This window comes from Lepus europaeus, chromosome 7, assembly GCF_033115175.1.
Source record: "Lepus europaeus isolate LE1 chromosome 7, mLepTim1.pri, whole genome shotgun sequence".
Lineage (NCBI taxonomy): Eukaryota > Metazoa > Chordata > Mammalia > Lagomorpha > Leporidae > Lepus > Lepus europaeus.
In genome coordinates this window covers 129,092,487-129,101,030 of record NC_084833.1, presented here as the reverse complement: position 1 = coordinate 129,101,030, position 8,544 = coordinate 129,092,487, and the positions used below count along the sequence as shown (strand labels likewise).

General features: G+C 37.9%; 1 pseudogene; it reads left to right on the top strand.

The window, feature by feature from the left end:
• The first annotated feature begins 369 nt into the window (after positions 1-369).
• Positions 370-1,571, top strand: LOC133764027 (CCR4-NOT transcription complex subunit 6-like; annotated as a pseudogene).
• The last annotated feature ends 6,973 nt before the right edge of the window (positions 1,572-8,544 follow it).

Below are 8,544 nucleotides of genomic sequence, written 5' to 3'. Positions count from 1 at the left end.
GAAGACCTTTCTCTCTGTCTCTCTCTCACTGTCCACTCTGCCTGTCAAAAAAAAAAAAACAAGAAAAGGAGCCCTTATAGATTGTTAATGAGGGCCAGGATGCTTGTTTGCTTTCAATGAAAGCGAGGGGGGCTTGCAGGAAGAGGTGGTGGCATCCTTGGCCAGGACACCCACAGCACAGAAGAGAAGGCAGCAGTCAGGGAGGGAGAGGCCCGGCCGAGAGAGCTGCAGGGTGTAGTGGTGGGCAGGCCCATAGGGGGCATCTGAGGCTGACTGCTGGAGCAGCACCGCTGGGAGGGGAACAAAGAGCAGTGGCTGAGTCAGCAGAAGTGCAAAGGAAGCAGTGCTGCAGCAGTGGGCAGGACCGCTATGGCGATTCCATGCTGCACTCACAGGGAGGAGGTGGTTGAAGTGGCAAAGGAGGGTGGCACTCCCCTCCCCCACCACTAGAGGCATCCCCAAAGAAAAATAGGACCCACTGACCCTCGCAGGATGTACATGATTATGTCCTCTGAGGAAGCAGCAAACAGAAATCGCATCGGGCAGAGCTTGAAAGAAGTGGTGAAGTAAGAAGCTTAAGCTCATCTTTGTGGTCACTGACTCACTTGACAGCTTTGCATCTGAGAGACAATTCCATGTCCTGCATTCCTCAGACATTGCCAAGCTTCACAGTCTGGCATACGTGGACCTGTCCTCTAATAAAATCCGTAGTTTACCTGCAGAACTTGGAAACATGATATCACTCAGGAAATCCACTTACACAGGCTATCTTGAACCCCTATCAGAAACCTGATGGAACAAGAAGGGTGCTGAACTATGTGCTTGATAATTTGTCAGTTTCAACAGAACAGCTACCTCCAAGATCTTGGATAATGTTGCAAGAACTAGACAGAACAAGGCCAACTGCCTTGTTTTCTGTCATATGCTATAATGTGATAAATATGTGACCTGAGATTTATATGGCTACTGTCCATCATGGGCACTAAATTGGGACTACTGGAAAAAGGCCCTTATTCAAGAAATCTTGAGCTGAAATGCTGAAATCATAAGCCTTCAGGAGATTGAAATGGAACAGTATTACAGTTTTTTTCTGGAATAACTGAAAAAAAAGTGGCTACAATGGATTATTTGGCCCTATGTCTCAAGCTAGAACAATGTCATACCAAGAAAGAAAACATGTTGATGGCTGTGCAGTATTCTTCAAGATAGAAAAATTTACCTTGATTCAGAAACACACTGTTGAATTTAATCAGCTGGCAATGGCAAATTCATAAGGGTCTGAAACTATGCTGAACAGAGTTGTGACAAAAGATAACACTGGAGTTGCAGTACTACTAGAACTTCGAAGGGAATTGATTGAAATATCTGGAAAGGCACATCTTGGAACAGAGAAACAACTCATTCTTATGGTGAGTGCTCATATGCATTGGGATCCAGAGCACTCCTATGTGAAGTTAGTACTAACTATGATGTTCCTCTCTGAAGTGAAGAACATTATTGATAAAGCCTCTCGAAGCCTCAGATCTAAGGTACTGGGAGAATTTGTAACTATTCCACTTCTGGTGTTGTGAAATATTTGAGAACTAGTGGACCACTTCTCACTTTTTACACAACTGGAGCTCTTACTGCCTTTCCTGCCCCAAGTTAACGGCATTCACCTTCCTGTCAGGAGGTAGTCAACTACCTTCAGAGGACAAGCTCAGTTTTACTTATAAACTCATGAAAATCTGATGATGGGGGAGTGAGGTATGGCCACTAGGGATTGTTTTGTTTTTTTCCTTAATGATGATTTGAAATTTCAATCTGATTACTTGGTATGTATTTATTATGAAAGCCAGGTGCTAGCAACAGACAAATTCTGAGCCCCATATGCTTTATATACTGCTAGACAGGGATTGGTGTGTTTGCACCTATCTTTAATTTGTTACAAGTAATTGTCCTTTTACTTCTATCCAGTATATTTTCATGCCTTGAAATAGAAAAATGTTTGAACAGCATATTCTCTTTACACAGAAATCTGTAGCACTACTTTTCTGAGGCCAGTAGTAACATCCAGAGACCATTCTTCCATACTTTATACCCTCTTTTTTCAGACTTGTTTGTAAAACATAGAATTGAATTTAACCTTTATGATTATATATGATCAACAAAAACCTGATTTCTTAATTTTTGGTACTAAAATAAAATATGAAATTGATTATATTGTAACCTAAGGCTATTTTTTACCTGTTTCATGTGTTACTATAATGCCAGCTTGTAAAAGAGGTTGCCACAGACTTTCTCTGCTAATGATTTGTACCACTAGGGTTTTGTTAACCATTTTGTATTATATTTTTTTTGACAGGCAGAGTGGACAGTGAGAGAGAGAGATAGAGAGAAAGGTCCTCCTTTTGCTGTTGGTTCACCCTCCAATGGCCACCGTGGCCAGCATGCTGCAGCCAGTGCACCACACTGATCTGATGGCAGGAGCCAGGTGCTTCTCCTGGTCTCCCATGGGGTGCAGGGCCCAAGGACTTGGGCCATACTCCACTGCACTCCCAGGCCACAGCAGAGAGCTAGCCTGGAAGAGCGGCAACTGGGACAGAATCCGGTGCCCCGACCTGGACTAGAACCTGGTGTGCCGGCAACGCAAGGCAGAGGATTAGCCTGTTGAGGCACGGCACTGTCCAGTATTATATTTTTAAATTGAGAACATTGTTATTTAAATCCAAATCTTTAACCAAATGCAACTTATTCATGAGTTGCTGAATTTTTACTAAAGCGATCTACCAGGACAGATAAGCTGAACAGTATGTGATCTATAGACATTTTTGGACTGAATGCAATGGTCAATATATGTACATTCTTATATTTTTAAATCTTTAACTTTTTAAACATAAACAATTATGGCTGCTTGGGTACAGCTTCTTAACTCCTTTTTGAGACACTTCCTGTTCTATCTCCACTATGCCTGTGTAAATTTGTTCTCACCAAGCTCTGCCTTTGCATGTAGAGAAAATCTGTGCATGCTCTTTTATTTTTTAAATACTATTTAACATTTGTGAGAATTTTATGAAGATGCTTTTGTATGAGCTGTGGATTTTTCTCATTGTGAAGCAATGAACATCGTGTTTCAGAACATGTTCATAGGATGGGTCCCTGAGTCTTTCTTAGCTCACCAGACCCAAGCATTGCTTCTTGGTATCATTGCACAGTGCTGTTTGTCACCTAGAACACCACTATCATGTGAATTATTTTTGTTATCCGTGTATTCACTAGTATCTGTGTTTTTTTATCATTCATTTTTAAAGAAAAGTAATTTTTCTATTTATTAAGCAGTATGAATTAGATGTATTTTTAAAGCAAGCCCCTAAGAGAATTCTTCAGATCAATTTTGAACTAAGTCATTTTAATATGTCAACCAAGGTAAAATTGTATTGTACCCTGAATTTTCCCTTAGTGCTGCAGATTAGAGATTATAGCTAGCTTTAATGTTGCAAAGTTAACTTGTATGCCTTCTGTTCTCATTTGCTTATTCTTTTCTCAAAAATCAAATAAATTTAGAGGAGCTTGTTCTAGCTGCTTTTGTTTCAACTGCAGGCAGGGGAGCAAAAGGATACTGTGTGAGCAATAAGGAAAAAATGCTGATTGTTATTAGCAATTTTTTACAAAGGATGAATCATTTTGGATGATGACAAAATTTTATTAAAAATGTTTAGCACTCAAATGTGCTTAATCTGGTTTTAGGAGAAAATAAAATTACATGTTGTTTAAATTATTTTTTTCTTTGAAAAAATTCTTCAGAAGGTTTTGATCTTGAATCTTTGTCTTGGACCTGATTTTTCCTTTGAAGGTTTTTTTTAAGATTTTGTTGTGACCATTTTGATTTTTTTTTGCTTTGTAAGTTATGCTGATATCAGACACATCCAGTTTATAATCAGTACATTGAAAACCTTGGTATTATTTATGTGGAACCAGTGCATAACTTTTTATTGGTTTGTGAGTAAAATGTGTTTACTTATTGTTTTCCAAAACACTGTGTTGGTAGTGTGCACAATGACGATGTCCAAGGAGGGTGAGCTGGAACTGGTCGGACTAATGAGACCAAGGAAGCCACTCCTGTGACCTGCACTGTGCAGCCCCAGGTCCAGAGAGCTTCACAGATGAGGGAGGAGCACTTACTCCACTTGTACTTGTTCATGGAAGGTGTGTGTCTTCATAGATGCTACAATTAGAGTGCACTTGTTAGATGCTAAAAGGTTTGAGCTTTACACAAAGTGTTTTCACTTGTATTTGTTGTTATCTACAAGATATTTGAATTTGGGGCAGCATATTAAGATATAATGGCCTGTTGTGTCCTGAAAATACTTTGTTTCCTTTTCCAAGCATACTGCATTCTGTGGATCATTTTGGACAGCTTCTCCACCCTACTTGGATAGTGATAAATTGAACCAAGAGTGTAGATTACAACTGCAACCTTCAAAAGAAAGAATTTCAGGTCTCTAGAGGATAAATGGTCACACCAAAATAGACTGTGATACTTTGTGAAGTAAGGTTTTCTGTTTTAAGTATTTCATGTGTTATGAATACTTTCCTGTAAGTTCTGTAACAAATATATTAAATGTGTTGTTATAATGTAATCTCAGTGTTCTTGCTGGATAAATCCTCTTTAGGAATGTTTTACAGAAAATTGGGGTATGCTTTTTAAAAAATTGGAAGCTGTAGGCATGCAATTCCTTGTCATACTTTCTTGAAGAACAGTTTACCATATTGGTAATTATTTATGCTTTGAGAATTTAAATAATATTCATCAAAATTAATTTATGGCATAATTTTTTTGTCTTTTATTTAATGAATATAAATTTCCAAAGTACAGCTTATGGATTACAATAGCTTCCCCCCCCCCATAACTTCCCACCCAACCACAACCCTCCCCTTTCCTGCTCCCTCTCCCCTTCCATTCACATCAAGATTCATTTTCAATTCTCTTTATATACAGAAGATCAGTTTAGTATATATAAAGTAAAGATTTCAACATTTTGGCCTCACATAGCAACACAAAGTGAAAAATACTGCTGGAGTACTAGTTATAGCATTAAATAACAGTGTACAGCACATTAATGACAGGGATCCTGCATGATATTTTTTTTTTAAAAGATTCATTAGTTTTCTATGTAATTTCCAATTTAACACCAAGTTTTTTTTTTTAAATTTTCAATTATCTGTATATACAGGAGATCGATTCAGTATATACTAAGTAAAGATTTCATCAGTTTGCACCCACACATAAACACAAAGTGTAAAAATACTGTTTCAGTACTAGCTATAGCATTACTTCACATTGGACAACCCATTAAGGGCAGATCCCACATGGGACGTAAGTACACAGTGACTCTTGATGTTTATTTAACAATTTGACACTCTTGTTTATGGTGTCAGTAATCTCCCTAGGCTCTAGTCATGAGTTGCCGAGGCTATGGAAGCTTTTAGGGTTTGCCGACTTCGATCTGATTCTGACAGGGTCATAGTAAAAGTGGAAGTTCTCTCCTCCCTTCAGAGAAAGGTACCTCCTACTTTGATGGCCCCGTTCTTTCCTCTGGGATCACACTCGCTGAGATCTTTCATTTAGGTCTTTTTTTTTTCCCAGCGTGTCTTGGCTTTCCATGCCTAAAATACTCTCCTAGGCTCTTTAGCCAGATGCAAATGCCTCAAGGGCTGATTCTGAGGCCAGAGTGTTATTTAGGACATCTGCCATTCTATGAGTCTGCTGTGTCTCCCATTTCCCATGTTGAATCGTTCTCTCCCTTTTTGATTATATCAGTTAGTATTACCAGACACTAGTCTTGTTTGTGTGATCCCTTTGACTCTTAGACCTATCAGTGTGATCAATTGTGAACTGAAATTGATCACCTGGACTAATGAGATGGCATTGGTACATGCCACCTTGATGGGATTGTATTGGAATCCCCTGGCACGTTTCTAACTCCATCGTTTGGGGCAAGTCTGATTGAGCATGTCCCCAATTGTACATCTCCTCCCTCTCTTTTTCTCACTGTTATATTTAACCGGGATCACTTTTCAGTTAAAATTTAAACACCTAAGAATAATTGTGTGTTAATTACAGAGTTCAACCACTAGTACTACAACAAAAAATACTAAAATGGACAAAGTATTACATTGTACAACAACAGTCAGCACAGGAGCTGATCACGTTACTGTTTCTCATAGTGTCCATTTCACTTCAACAGGTTTTCCCTTTGGTACTCAGTTGTCGCCGATCAGGGAGAACATATGATATTTGTCTCTTTGGGTCTGGCTTAATTCACTCAGCATGATGTTTTCCAGATTCCTCCATCTTGTTGCAAATGACCGGGTTTCATTGTTTTTGACTGCTGTATAGTATTCTATAGAGTACATGTCCCATAATTTCTTTATCCAGTCTACTGTTGATGGGCATTTGGGTTGGTTCCAGGTCTTAGCTATTGTGAATTGAGCTGCAATAAACATTAATGTGCAGATGGGATTTTTGTTTGCCAATTTAATTTCCTTTGGGTAAATTCCAAGGAGTGGGATGGCTGGGTTGTATGGTAGGGTTATATTCAGGTTTCTGAGGAATCTCCAGACTGACTTCCATAGTGGCTTAACCAGTTTGCATTCCCACCAACAGTGGTTTAGTGTCCCTTTTTTCCCACATTCTCTCCAGCATCTATTGTTGGTAGATTTCTGAATGTGAGCCATTCTCACCGGGGTGAGGTGAAACCTCATTGTGGTTTTGATTTGTATTTCGCTGATTGCTAGTGATCTTGAACATTTTTTCATGTGTCCATTGGCCATTTGGATTTCCTCTTTGGAAAGATATCTGTCGAGGTCTTTGGCCCATCTCTTAAATGGGTTGTTTGTTTTGTTGTTGTGGAGTTTCTTGATCTCTTTGTAGATTCTGGTTATCAACCCTTTATCTGTTGTTTAGTTTGCAAATATTTTTCCCATTCTGTCAGTTTCCTATTCACTTTCCTGACTGTTTCTTTTGAAGTACAGAAACTTCTCAATTTGATGCTATCCCAATAGTTAATTTTGGCTTTGACTACCTGTGCTCCTGGAGTCTTTTCCAAGAAGTCTTTGCCTGTACCTATATCTTGCAGGGTTTCTCCAATGCTCTCTAATAATTTGATGGTGTCCGGTCATAGATTTAAGTCTTTAATTCATGTTGAGTCAATTTTTGTGTAAGGTGAAAGGTAGGGATCTTGCTTCATGATTCTGCACATGGAAATCCAGTTTTCCCAGCACCATTTATTGAATAGACTATCGTTACTCCAGGTATTGGTTTTGGATCCTTGATCAAATATGAGTTGGCTGTAGATGTTTGGATTGATTTCTGGTGTTTCTATTCTGTTCCATTGGTCTATCCATCTGTTTCTGTACCAGTACCATGCTGTTTTGATAACAACTGCCCTGTAGCATGTCCTGAAATCTGGTATTGTGATGCCTCCGGCTTTGTTTTTGTTGTACAAGATTGCTTTAGCTATTCGAGGTCTCCTGTGTCTCCATATGAATTTCAGCATCATTTTTTCCAGATCTGAGAATTAATTTATGGCATAATTTAAACTAAAGTTGTAGAAATAAATTGATGATTGCAACTTTAATAGTCCAGGAAGATAGACAAAGAACATTTCTAAGTGATGTATTTCTTTTTTATTTATTTGATTTATGAACAATCAGGAAAATATATTATGAGTAACACTTTGAAACCTAAGGACATCATTCATTTGAATGGAATGCACTACTAAATGCTGAAATTAAAATTGCAGAGCTCTTCTGAGATTCAGGTTTTCAGTGATAATATTCAAATTTTGTAGAGTTATACTTTTTGAATTAACTATTTAAATTTACAAAATTATTTTCCATAGTAAGTCTTAAGGTTTTGAGTTATATTATATATGGACAAAAGCCAAGTGAGGGAAAACTATTAGAGAAGTTCTTTTAATGAACCAATCAAGAACATATAGTACAAAAGTTGCAGATAATTCAAACGTCTTTTAACAGGTGTTTCTCCCCCACTCATAAACAGTATTTTAAGATGTTTACTTTTCTCCTTTTCTGCTACATAACTTTAACATCTACTCTGTTGAAGTAGTGTCTAAAATAGTTCATTGTGCTTACTCACATTACATCATAATGCATAATTCACTGTACTAACTTTTGTTTACCATTCATGCAGCAAAACCCAGCATATTATCTGCACTAAGCTCGAAGAATATCACATTGCCTCTTTGGGAGGGGGATGGGAAACTGAATATATACCATGTAGACTGGTAGTAACAAGGGGTTTTCTGTTCTTTTTGGTTTGGTACATTCATTTTCAAGTTGTAACTAGTATTATGTTTATATACAGGGTCTTTTTTTACTGATATATTTTCCTATTCATAGCCAACCAATAAATTCAGTATGTTTCAAATATTTTAAAAATAAAATAAATTGTTAATGAGAATGAAATTTAGTACAGCCATTTTGGAAACCAGAATGGATGTTCCCACAAAATTAAAAATTAGATCTGATTTATGATCCAGC